The following is a 13,051-nucleotide window of genomic DNA, read 5'->3' on the forward strand; positions in this document are numbered from 1 at the left end:
GATCTGGGAGGCTCAGAGGGGTCAGCAGGTGAGAAGAGAGGGCCGGGCTGTGCTGGCACAGTTCTGGGGAAGGAACAGCTTTTCTCCCCAGGGGCTGCCACCCTGTGGGCCCCTCCGGGGCTAGGCTCTGCCAGCTCTGTACTGCTGCCAGCTGGCAAAGCCTGGACATGTGTGGAAGTCAGGGGCACACTAAAAGGGGCAGGGCAAGGGGCCAAGACTAAACCAAATTAGCCACGTCAGCAAGAGCTGGCTCTCCCATAAACTGCACCAAATGAGCAGTCCAGGCAGCCCAAACCCACTGCATGCCAGGAACGGCACCTCATCATGGAAGATGGGAGTCCTGCATGCCCAGCCCCTGCACTGAACTCAGCTGCCACATCAGACTGCTGTCAAGATCTCATTCCACAGGTGATCTTACAGCTGCATAGGCCCAATTATCCAACTGTCTCTATCCTGGCCTCCTAGGGAGTGGCCTTACAGGCTGGGGCACAGGGGTAAAGGCAGGCCCAGGTAGCCTGAGATCTTGGTCGTTGGTCTCCTGGTGCTACTTGGAGAACTTGTGGGAGTCCTTTGCTTTATCTGGGCTTTAACTCTGCACCTGCAAGCAAAGACCTCGTACTACTTGATCTCACAGGGTCTTTCTAACCCTGTCAAGCTGTTCTTGCTGATTTAGATTACTTTCTTCAGGGAACCTCAAGGACATTCTTCCTTTTCAGGACCTCAGAGGCTGTGGCCACTGGTTTTCACACATGAATTCCATCCCAGGCCCAGCATGAGACTCAGGAGCTCCTTAGATTCCCTTGATAGATTTAATGGCCATGCTGCCTAGACGTCTTCTGTCAAATCTGAAGCACATAAGCTATTTCTCAAATCAATATAGACTTATACATGTGCAGAATGACATAAGCAGAGAGGCCATTGGCAACTCCCAGGCCAAAGGGGCAGGGACAGGAGCAGATAAACACCAGGGCTGATACTTCTGCATGGGCTACTCTCTCTCTCTCTCTCTCTCTCTTTTTCTCTTGGAACAGGCTGCATCTCAGAAGTCCAGTTTCTTTTTGGATAAGACAATAAATCAAAAAATCACTGGTAGAGTAGATTGAAGAGAAGGGCAGCTCTTTGGAATAATAAAAAAAAAAACCTTTAAGTTGATCTGTCTTAATCAGGTGGATTGATAAGTGGGGTTAGCTTCTAAGTCTTAGCCAGAGACCTGCCATCTTTTTTCACTTTGCAATACTCTCCCATCTCCCCTCTTGGTTCAGGCTGAGATAACTTCTTTTTTTTTTGTCGATTGTGGGGCTTGAACTCTGGGCCTGGGCGCTGTCCGTGCCCTCCTCAGCTCAAGGCGAGTGCTCTACCATTTGAACCACAGCACCACTTCCGGTTTTCTAGTGGTTTTTATTGGCGATAAGAGTCTCATGGACTTTCCTGCCCGGGCTGGCTTTGAGCCACGATCCTCAGATCTCAGCCTCCTGAGTAGCTAGGATTACAGGCGTGAGCCACCAGCACTTGGCCAACTTTTTTCCTGGTCATCCTGCATTCATCTGTCCTTCCTGCCAATAGCATTCATTGACTCCAATCCTACATTTCCATATCCACCCCCATGTCTCACTCACCTCCTGATGTTTCCCTAGTGTTTCCAAGGGAATAATCTAGAAGTCCAACAGTCATACTAAACATAGTATGGCCAATCCAATCAAGCACACACTATTTCAAATTATACACATACACAAATATCTATATCTGGGGCGGGGAAGGTGGCTCAGTGGTAGAGCGCTTGCCTTGCATGCATGAGGCCCTGGGTTCCATTCCTCAGCACCACATAAGCAAAAAGAAAAAAGCCTGAAGTGGCGCTATGGCTCAAGTGGTAGAGTGCTAGCCTTGAGCTGAAGAGCTCAGGGACAGCACCCAGGCCCAGAGTTCAGGCCCCACGACCAGACCCCCCCAAAAAAAACAACAAATATCTATATCTATATCTATAATTTAACATGTCTTCCTATATAGTCTGTAGATTTAACCAACCTCAGATCAAAAGTACTAAAAAATTGCATCTATACAGCACAGAATAACCACCATTCGCATAGCAATGCCATTGTATTATAAAAAATCTAGCGATGATTTGAAGCACGTTGGAAGATGCACAAGGAGCACGAAAATACAACACAATGTTATAGAAGGAACTTGAGCACCTGCAGACTTTGAGGCAGGTGCCTTTGGAGCTTGATCCAACAGTGAGGTCATGACAGCAAGAGAAGCAGTAGAAATATCCCTGAGGGAGGAAGCCACATTCTTTGCTTCAATGTGCAAGGGACACAAACTAGGACAGATGGCTGAAAAACAGTGCACACGTGGCCCACTAAAGGATCTGTTCCCTGCTTTGAGCAGAAGCACTGATCAGGTTAGGAGGAATCCCTGTACAGCACACACACACACACACACACACACACACACACTCAGGGCAGGCTCCACAATCCTTGGTAAGTCAGGGTCTATGCAGAAAACAAAGTACTCAAAGAGACAACGAGAACTCCCTGCCTGTGAGGTTTGCATCTAGAAAGTATAAAGTGTGGTATCCAGACTGATGAGTATTGTCCTCTGTGGGCATATGTGCTCAGCACAGCCTCAGACGCTTCTGCCTTCATATAAACAGAACGGGGAGAAGCGGGATAGTGAGGTCCCTGGCACAGATGTGTATGGCCCACAAAATATTTATGGCCCTATAGTTACTCCCCCAGGACCTGCTCTCTCTGCACTTAGGGTAAAAATAGCAAGTATAGAGTCAGTCAGCCTTGGGAGAAGCATCTATAGTCTGCCTCAGACTTTTCCGCTTTTCTCCAGCTGCCGCCAGTTCCAAGCCATGCTGTAAGAAGACCTGGCACTAGGCCACATGGGGCCCTGGGAAGTGCTAGCAAAGCTGGCCCCCATCACACAGTACATCCCACGAGCCAGGTCAGCACTCTGCATTAAGGTCCAGAGAACGGGACACGGACGCCTGGCAGCACAGCTGCAAACCACAGGCATTAACTACAACTTCATTCCTGCTTCACCATGACCAAATGAACCCAGGATAGGTCAGGGGCTGGCCCAGGACCATACTCCCAAAGATTTGAGCTGTGGCCCATATAGGAGCCCTGCTAACCGCATGCATGACAGCATCTTACGCTCCTGGTGTAAAGGGACAGGATCCGGGCACACCCACTACCGGCCACCTCTCCTTTCTCCTCCAAAGCTGAGCATTGGGGCCAGCCAATACATAGCCTGACTATGCCCCCCGACTTGCCAGCTGCTTAGACTTATCAGCATGTTACTCCCGAAACCGACTGAAGAAGAGCAAGGCCTCCACTTCGCTGTGCACCCTGCCTTCTGTTGCCTCTGTCAGGCTCGTGCCTGAGATCCACAATTCTGAAAAAGTTCAAGAGCAAACTGCTGGGATTGGGGTTCCTTCCACAAACTTAAGTCATCCTGGTCCATCAGCTTTGATGTTGGAGGTGGCCCAGCCAGAAGGCAAATACTCTCTTATAGGCTATGACCTCTGCTCACAACTCTGCTCTTCTTCCTAAAGTGTTGTCACACAGCTGTGAAGTTCCTGGTTCTGAACCTAGGTCTCCTCATCTGTAATGTAGTGCAGAGCCACCAAGTCCATGGACCTGCCCATAGAGCCTCTTTCTTGCAGGACGCACCCAAATTAGAGCAGGTGACCCTGTCTGGAATTTTCCATGCTGTGACTTGGGTACTTTGATAATGGTGGGGTCCTAATCTCCAAATGATTCACACAAGCACCTGTCTAGTCAGGTCATCCATTCTGTGGACCTTTTCCGTACCATGACTTCCACTTCTACCTTGATTGGGAGAAAATTTCTGGTACTTTGGGAATTTCCATATCAATGTGCTTAGTGCCTGGCTTCCCTAACACCTTCCATATCAGTGTCTTGGGCAGATAGAAGTAAGGAGGGAATGAGGGGCCTGCAAAGAGCCTGTGTTTTCCTGACCACAACAAGCCAGGCACCTCAGAGTTAGGGACCATCAGAGTAAAGTCAGAGCAAGAGCTGACCCACTAATGTACAAAAGAGCTAATGGATGTAGAGCACTCAAGGCTAGAGGGAGCCACGTTGAGGGGGTTAGAAGATGTGACACATATGCTTGGCTGATGAGTAAGGAGAATGAGATAAAAACACAAGTAGGTCAAGTGCTAGTGGCTCACACTATTAACCCTAGCTGTTCAGGAGGCTGAGATCCTAGGATTGAAGCCAGCCTGGGCAGGAAAGTTTATGAGACTGTTGTCTCTAATTATGTGCAAAAAATGGAAGTGGAGCTGTGGCTTAAGTGGTAGAACACTAGACTTGAGCAAAAACAAAAAAAAAGTATAGGGACAGCACAAGGCCCTGAATTCAAGCCCCAAGAGCAGCACCAAGAAAAAGCATTTCACAGGGATGTGCTCTGCCTCTGAAACTGACAGGACATTTTGTCCAAGCCCCTGCTGTACCCTAACCCCCCACATTTGATTCCTCATGAGGGCCACCTCCCTTCCTAGAGGAGCTCTCATGCCCCACTGCTCCCTGGCCCAGGGATACAGCCACAGTCCAATGTCACTCTTGGTTACTTATGAAAAGAAGAGGAAGTGTCTAGGAAGATAGGTTGCAATCCTCAGACTGAGACATCACCTTGCAACTGCCCAAACCCAGACCTCTAGTTCCATGCTGAGTGGGAGCCCAGAAAACATGGACATGGAAGACCACCTGCTCTGATTATCTGTGTTAGTGTAGGCTCTGACTGATAGCATCCCAGGGTGTTCACTCTGGTTCTAATGCTGCCTCCACACTAGCCCACTGTAGGATGAAGAACCCTTTCCCTCCTGAATTCCCCCTGTTACAGCTGAGATGGAGTGGCTTCTTGCAGAGGTGGAGCAAGCAGTTAGACAGGGGCAAGGCAGCTAGCCCTCTGCCCTGCTGGGCCCAAGACCACAGGCATGAGCTTTCTGTGGCAAGGCAAGGCAAGAACATGCAGCCCAGTGGCCAAATACACGTGTCAAGTAGCATCTGGATGAGCCATCAAGACTTGACATACCCAACCCAGGGATTCATTGCTGGGCTGACATCAGGCCATATTTTAGGTAAAGGATGTCTGTAAGCATGTAGCTTTGGGGCAAGAACTTGCTCTAATAGGCAGAGTCCCAAAATAGTTAAATAGTTGGGAGACAGGCTCTTAGCACTCCCCCTTCCCATCAGGAAAAACACAGTGCTCCCATCTTGTCAGGAGGACAGTGATAAGGTGATGATAAAGTCTTCTGTTTCCCTGGAACAAGTCCCTAGACATTCATGGATACTGCCAGTGCCAGTCCCTCAGCTGGGCACTGCTTATGGAGGGATCTCAGAGAAGATGGCTGGTATGTAGGAAGGAGAAAGCATTCTCATCCCAGCTCTGCAACCCTTGGGACACCTAGTCTCTCCTCATGGGCCCTTCATTCTCCACCTGGATAAGGGCACAGGACTAAACATTTCGTAAATAAAATCTGCAAGGGAGCCCAGTGCCTGTGGCTCATACCTGTAATCCTAGGTACTCAGGAGGCTGAGATCTGAGGATCACGGTTCAAAGCCAGCCCAGGCACGAAAACCTGTGAGACTCTTATCTCCAATTAACGACTAGAAAACCGAAACTGTGGCTCAAGTGGTAGAGCACTCGCCTTAAGCTGAAGAGCATACGGACAGTGCCCAAGCCCAGAGTTCAAGCCCCACAACCGACAAAAAAAAATCTGCAAGAGAGCCTCCAACAACTAGATCAGGCCCCTCTGGCCCTTCTAGGAGACAACCCTGAAGCTCCAGTCTGCTTGGGACAGCTCCCATAGCTCCCCTCCCAAACCTCTTGCTTAGAACAGCACCTTCTGCTGATCACCCATGTGACAGGACCCCATGGGGTGCTACTTTGGGTGGGTGGGACCAAAAGCCTAGCATAGTAGGGAGAAAACCTTGGCTGCATTATGGCTACCCCCTCCTCAGCTGCAGCAGGAAGTATAAGGACAAGCTGATATTCCACCTGCTTGCCTGGGAAGGGTATTGGGCGTACACAGCCTGAAGTGCAAGGCAGGCTGAGGAATGTCCCTCCCACCACACACACACACACACACACACACACACACACACACACACACACACACACACAGAGTACTTGGATATCCCCATCCAGTTCTTTCTCAAGGTATGCACTTGGCTCACAGAGTTTCGACCCAGGCTGACCTAAGCCAGCACTTAAACAGCCAGCCAGATTCTCTGTGCCAAAAACGCTGGCATGATGAAATGTCCCATTTTATAATGCAGCCTCCTAGTCCAGGTCTTGTGAATCCTAGAATTCGGATTCCCAATATCTTGGGATTTCAACAGAATCATTAGACAGGTTGCTTTCTTTCCAGGAGGAGGCAAAGGGACCATTCACACTGTCCCCACCTGCTCCAGTGGTTTATACTCATAATCTTAGCTACTTGGGAGGCTGAGAGGCTGAGATATGAGGATTGCAGTTTGAAGACAGCCTGGGCAGACAGGTCCATGAGACTCTTTGTGTGTGTGTGTGTGTGTGTGTGTCTGTCGGTCGTAGGGCTTGAGCTCAGGGCCTGGGCGCTGTCCCTCAGCTCTTCAGCTCAAGGCGAGCGCTCTACCGCTTGAGCCACAGTACCACTTCCGGTTTTCTAGTGGTTTATTGGAGATAAGAGTCTCACATCTTTCGTGCCTGGGCTGACTTTGAATCGTGATCCTTAGATCTCAGCCTCCCAAGTAGCTAGGATTACAGGCATGAGCCACTGGCACTCGGCAGGTCCATGAGACTCTTATCTCCAATTATCTGCCAAGAAGTTAGAAGGAGAAGTGTGGTAGAGTGGCAGACTTGAGAGTAAAAGCCAAGCAAAAGCATGAGGTCCTGAAGTCAAAGCCCAGTACTGGCATAAAAAAGTGATTTAGAGGCCTTAGACAGGGCTAGGCCCAGCAGAGCAGTGGCGGAACAGCTGGATCATGTCTGTCCCCCGCTGCCCCCCCTAACTTGCTGCTCAGCACATACCTCCCAGGAGCTACACGAGCCTCCCTTCTTGCAGGAGCTCATGACCTGCTTGAGATAGTCCAGTCCCTGAGGCTCCTGCCTAGAGGCCAACAAGACAGCAGGAAGGAGGCTCACCAAATGGAAAAAAGAGCTGGAAGAGACTTTGGTTGCTGAGGAAAAAATGTAATATGGAAAAAGAACTAGTATTGGGGGGGGTGGTATTTGTAAATGTGCTTTACAGGTAAATGACTTCTGCATGAAAGTCTGGAATTTCACCTCCCGCCATCCCACCCCAACACCCCAGATTCTAGACTTCTCGGCGTCTTGCTGAAGGGACCATGGAAGGAAGATTTTCGAAGCAAGCCAGCTCTTTCCCAAGATGGTGGGGAGCTGAAGCCTGAGGGAAAAAGGTAGCCATGGCCCCCTGCCACTCCTGGGGCACAAGGCTTCCACCTGGCTCTCCGCTATCCATTTTCTGGCTCTCAGTAAACTGAACACAAGCAGTTGCTTAGGGGAGACTGGATCATTTCAGAAGTGGTGTGGCCTCAAGGAGCAGCAAAGGATGCTGGGAAGAGCCCTCTGAAGCGCCTCTGTAGAGGGGTTTGCGCGAGGCCAGCAGGACTCCATGAGCTAATCCCAGTGCTATCACTGTCTCACCTCGTCGGCTGTACCATGAGAAAGGACCCTGAGGAACTCAGGGGCTCCTCCAGCCTCTGGTAACCTCTGCATCCCTCACCCCACAATAGTTTTTGCAGCTTGTGAACCAAGGTGTCAGTCGTGCAGAGATGCTACCACTATCTGTACATAAGGCAGCTTAAAGGGGACCAAAAGGGGTTCAGGGCCAGATTATAGCTCATGCCTATAATCTTACTCAGAAGGCTGACACTGAGGATCACAGTTCAAAGCCAAGCTAGTCAGGAAAGTCTGTGCAACTCTTATCTCCAATTAACCACTAAAAAGCCAGATGTGGAGCTGTGGCTCAAGTGGTGAAACCAGTAGCCTTGAGTGGAATAAAGCTAAGGGACAGTACACAGGCCCTGAGTTCAAGCACTAGGACTGGCACAAAAAGAAGTTTAGAAATTGTGGGGCCTGCCCCACCTCACCTTCCCCTCTCTCTTTCTCCCTCCCATGCCCAGGAATGTCACATACAACCTCACTGCTGCCACCTCTGGGTAGGACTGAGTAACACTGGCCAAAGCCAACTGCTTTAGGTCTATCTTAGAGGTGAAGATCAAAAGGTAAGGACTACCCAGAGGCCCCTCTAGCACCCAGATGAAACCTCACCCTAGATCTGGGAGGCAAGACTACAGCCTCCTTCTCTCCCAGGGCTTCCTTGCCTCCCCCACTCGCCCCCTTCCCCGGCCCCGGCCCTTTCTCACTTTCCTGTCCAGCTCCGACTCAGAGTCCTCTTAGTCCCTCCCTTCCCACTCTCATCCCTATCCCCCATTACTTTTCACTAAGAGATGGAGGCCTTGAAAGGAGAAAGTATTTGCCCAAGGTCACATTTTCCTTTCTGCAACAAGCATTTATGGAAAGCTAACAGCTGGCCTGGGTACTGGGGAGAGCTGAGGAGCCAGGAGCCAGAGGAGGGGAGAACGGCCCTGTGGCCCTGCCAAAGCGCTGCATTTCCCAAGGAGGCGCCCTTGGCTCTGGTCCTAAAGTATGCAAAAATGAGTAGGAGCTCACGCGGGCAGAAATGGTGCAACGAGTCCTGCGTTTTGGTTTGTGTTGTGGTTTTCTGTTCCAGTCTAAACCAGGCAGGGTCTGATGTAAGCATTTTCTGCAGGGATCCCCTTCTTGAGCCTGCTCTCTCCCTAGCAACTCTGCCACATCAAGCTCTCGGGGAAAGTGACCTAGTCATCAGAAAGTGGCATGCGGAGCCAGTGATCACAAGGACCACACCAAGGAGGCTGGACCTAAGTGCCTGACATGGACCCACAAACGTGTCCAAGGCCAGGGACCACCAGCAGCTTGGGGGTCTGCTCAGCACTGGCCCAGGTCTTCCCCTCTGATTGGGGTGTGGCTCCAGAGGTCCACAGCCACTTTAAGCCACCAGCAGTAACCTCAAGAACAAGCTCTGCAGAAAGAGGGGCAACACAGCAGGCATAATAGGCATGGTTGGGGAACTGCCCATGCGGTCGGTGCTCCAGGCAGCCTGTTCCCAGACTGTTCCTGAAAGTGGCCTCTGGGTCCCTCCAGAAACTAAATCCCCCTGGGACATCTGCCTAAGCTCCAGATTCCTTTCTGCCTCCTCACCTCTGAATCTCAGTGTAGTCACGGGCCCTGGGGAAGGACACGTACAGGACCTCTGATCCTTTTATTTTCTCCTCTTTTCCCACCTAGCCCTGGCCCCTCCCACCTCCCTGTCTGCCCTCTGGGTTCCCAGCCATCCCAGCAAGCAAAGCGAGCAGAAAATGCCCCTTAAATGCTTCAATGAGCATCAAAAACTCCATTCCACATCCTCAAAAAGGACCAGAGCAAGTCCCTTTCTGTGCCTCAGTTTCCCTTCAGGAAAAATGACCCTCGATAACCCCAATCAGAAAGGAGGCAATGTGTCAGCAGTGGGAAGTTACAGGAGTTCTTTGAAACAAGTAAAGAAAACAAACCAGACTTTTGTTGACATGGGAACTCGGCCTAAGCACCAAGGACTGTATGATGAAACTATCTGCACCACTCATGCAGCTATCAAGGATTTTCAAACTCGTTTCCTCAGGGGTGGGAGGGAGTGTGCATCCTGACCAGCTTCTGAAAGAGGTTCCCCCTAAGCTTCTGAGCTAGACACCCAGCTGCTTTCATACAAGTAGGAAACGCAAGCATTCTTGAGGTCATGTGGCACACTCGGGTTGCACACAGCTACATGGTAGCTGAGCTTTCCTTTGAATCTAGTATAACCTCTGGTGCTGTCCTCTTCATCTCTAACCTCACCTATTACATCCCCCACTAGGAGCAAGATGCTGGACAATTCATTCCTTCTCGACTGCCAGTCCCTAGTGCACTGCCCTGTTCTGCCATCAGCCAGTTGTCTGTGGGTGCAGGGAGGATGAATGCAAAACCCTTTGTCCCAATTGTGGGGACCCAAAGGCCTAGGGTGGCAGCTGAGACGTTTCTCTGAGTTCCACAGACCTAGAGACAAGCTTTCGTCTTCCATGGCACTGCTCTTGCCCCATACCACCTGGGGAATGGTAATGAATGCGGCCTTAGGGCTCAGCGAGGCCCACTGTGTGCCATGTGGCCTGCTACATTACAGGCTGTGCCTTGAGGCGGCATTCACACCTATGGAATCAGTCACTTGGGGAGACTTGAGTGGGAAAGAAGAGCAGGCTTCCAACTTCTACAATGGATCAAACCCTGAATTGGGGGTGTTTTCTTGGCATGCAACTGAAGACTGTTGAGGGGAACAGGTGTGGATGCTTTCCTTTCACCAGGTTTTGGGGTCAGCACGGGGAGGCCAGAATCCCTGCTCTGCAAGATCTCAGAAGGCTATAACAGGGGGAGTGAGACAGAAGACGGGAAAGCAAAGCAGCCTGAGTGAGGCTGAGGTACAGCTTTGGCTGCGCTGGACCACTGCCCTTAATCCAGAATGCTTTGTCCCAGTGACAAGCAATCACTGCTGCCATTACCATTCAGCTCCTTACAAAGTAGCTTATCTGTCTTCCTGTCACTCCTCCCTGCCAGGCACGAGGCTCTCTCTTCCAGCCTGCACTGTCTGGCTCTCACAGGAACATTTTTGGAGACTAAGGAAAATTGGTTTTGGCTTTTCAGGAATGAGTGGAAGCTAGAGTCAAGCAACTCCAAACCATGTGTAGGCCTTGATTTGGCAGATTTTGAGCTTCTGATCCTGCTTCTAAGTCTTCTTCTTCCAGGAAGTCAGCCCTTAGCTTTTTAGCCAGAGTTGCTTCCCTGGTCCAGGGGAAGAGTCCAATGTTTTCTACTTCCTAGAGCTGCAGTACCATACGTGCTGAGTGTCCAGAGGACAGAAAGAACAGATTTTGAGCACTGGCAGTGTGTTGAGTGCTGCACTGGGTACCTTCTGCTAGCCACAATGGCAAAGAGGACAAGGTAGGGCAAGTGAGATGGTTTTATTCTTTTTCATGTTCGAGTGAATGTGCTGGGGGTACAATGAGGGGAACGATACAAGCACCAAGCCCCGTAGAACATTGTCTCTTTGTCAATGCACCTGTGCTCTGCTCACCAAAGCTGACCCTGCTTTCCCAGATGTGACAGTTGAGGCCCTGGGAAGGCACTTGAACATCCTCAACTTGGTTCTGTAGCTCTGTGTGGCTGTGTGCATGCACAGACACACACGTGCGTGCACACACACATCACAGACATACAGACAGACACATACACATACAAACAGATCGAGGGCCCTTTACCCTAAAGCTTCATTTAGGTTTAGATCAACCACCCCTGTTTCCTGGCTGCAGGCAGAAGTCAAAAGAGCCATGAGACCATGGCAAGAGTAATACTAGGTGTCAGAAACTTTGATCAGTGCTGGATTGGGCAGGAAAGGCCTTCTGCCTTCCTCCTTCCCTCTGTGTGTCTCTGTCTTTCTTTGTCTTCCTCCTTCCCTCTCTGTCTCTGTCTTTTTCCATCCTAAGATGTTTCTTCATTACCTTCCACAGTGCTAAGACTAAATGCTATAGGTGAACACATCTCCTAGGTCCTAAAGCCCAGGCACAATCTCACCACCTACCTTATCCCTGCTCAGAGCAGTTCTGGTGAGAGGCTGCCTGGCATATTATCCCTCTGGGCCAATGGAGCTGCCCAGGGAGCCTCCAAGCTTGCAAGTAGCAGAGCAGACAGCAGGATCTGAGCTTTCAGCCTTTATGTGAGGCAAGGTATCACTCTGACTTTCCAAAGAGGACAAGGCTCTTGGCTCCCCCTGCCCCCATCAAAACAATCCAGCCACAGAGCCTGTGTGCTGCAGATTGCCTTGATAGCACCACAGTGACACTTGATTCGGCGCCTTCTGTCTGAGCACAAGCTACTCCTTTCCCGTGGCCCTCCCTGAGATCGCCCTGTGCCCAGCACATGTTCATCACAAACCCCCATCAACTCCTCTTCCATAGGTTCTGAACCAGTGAGGAGTTCCTCCAGGTGAGCCAGACAGTTCAGATTTTTCATCTCGAAAATGGACATAAGAGTGCTGCGGGGTGGAGGGTGGGGGTGGGGGGGGGTCAGACTCCCTGAATTTCGAAGCAATCAACACTAGGATCACCCTGCCCCCTCCCTGGAGAAGTAAGGACTTATGGGTGAGAGAACTGATGTCCCGAGTTGTATCCTGCAGGACACGGATGGGTGCGTGGCCCTCGCTGCCTCCCCGTCTGGCTGCCTGGGACGGCGAGTCGACAGCCCTACCTGGAACAGGTGCCCAGCTTGTGGGGCCCGCGGAGGGTCGGGCGGGCGCCGGACGTAGGCTCCCTCGAGTGGGCAGTGCCGGACCTGGCCAGACCGAGGTGGCGGCGATTGCTGGGAGCGGGACGCAGCGGGGAGCGCTCGGGGAGGCGAGGAGGCCCGGACTGGGCTCACCCGCAGGAGAACAAACAGGTTTTCTCCGGCTGCCCGGAGCCTCGCCCCTCGCCCCTCCCCTCGTCCGGCCCCCTTCCTCTGCCCTCTCCTAGGGTAGGTAGATGCGCCTGGCACATTCCGCACATTCTCCCGCCAGTGTCCTCCTCCTGCCCGCCCCTTCCCAGCCCCGCCCCCTCGGGGCTGCGGGAGAAATCAAGGCGCGGGCTCCCCACGCCGAACCCAGAGAGAACTCCAGAAGGTTTCGCCGCGTGGAAAACTTCCAGGCAAATTCCTCCGGGCTCGCGGTACCCGGGCCAGGAAGCCTCCACCACGTGAAGGGCCCCCGCTGCCTAGCGGCGCCCCTGCCCGCGCCTGCCGAAATCTGGCCCAGGCTCAGGGCCAACGACTTCCACAGATGCTGTCGGGTCAATTCTGTCAACTACTGTGCCTAGATCCATTTTACAGATGGAGATCCCAGACACAGGCAGGGAGGGGGCGGGAGTACTGGTGGCTGAGATCA

The 13,051-nt window shown here is 51.6% G+C and overlaps 1 protein-coding gene across 3 annotated transcripts in view; it reads right to left on the reverse strand.

The window, feature by feature from the left end:
- The window catches only part of Znf185 (zinc finger protein 185 (LIM domain)), a 54,912-nt gene extending 42,380 nt beyond the window's left edge, over positions 1 to 12,532 (reverse strand). For all 3 annotated transcript variants that reach the window (XM_013025910.1, XM_013025909.1, XM_013025911.1), the window contains exon 1: positions 12,382 to 12,532. The gene's annotated coding sequence lies outside the window, so the exon portion shown is untranslated. The remainder of the gene's footprint in view (positions 1 to 12,381) is intronic.
- Positions 12,533 to 13,051: the final 519 nt, after the last annotated feature.

Source organism: Dipodomys ordii, unplaced genomic scaffold, assembly GCF_000151885.1.
Source record: "Dipodomys ordii isolate 6190 unplaced genomic scaffold, Dord_2.0 Scaffold89, whole genome shotgun sequence".
Taxonomy (NCBI): domain Eukaryota; kingdom Metazoa; phylum Chordata; class Mammalia; order Rodentia; family Heteromyidae; genus Dipodomys; species Dipodomys ordii.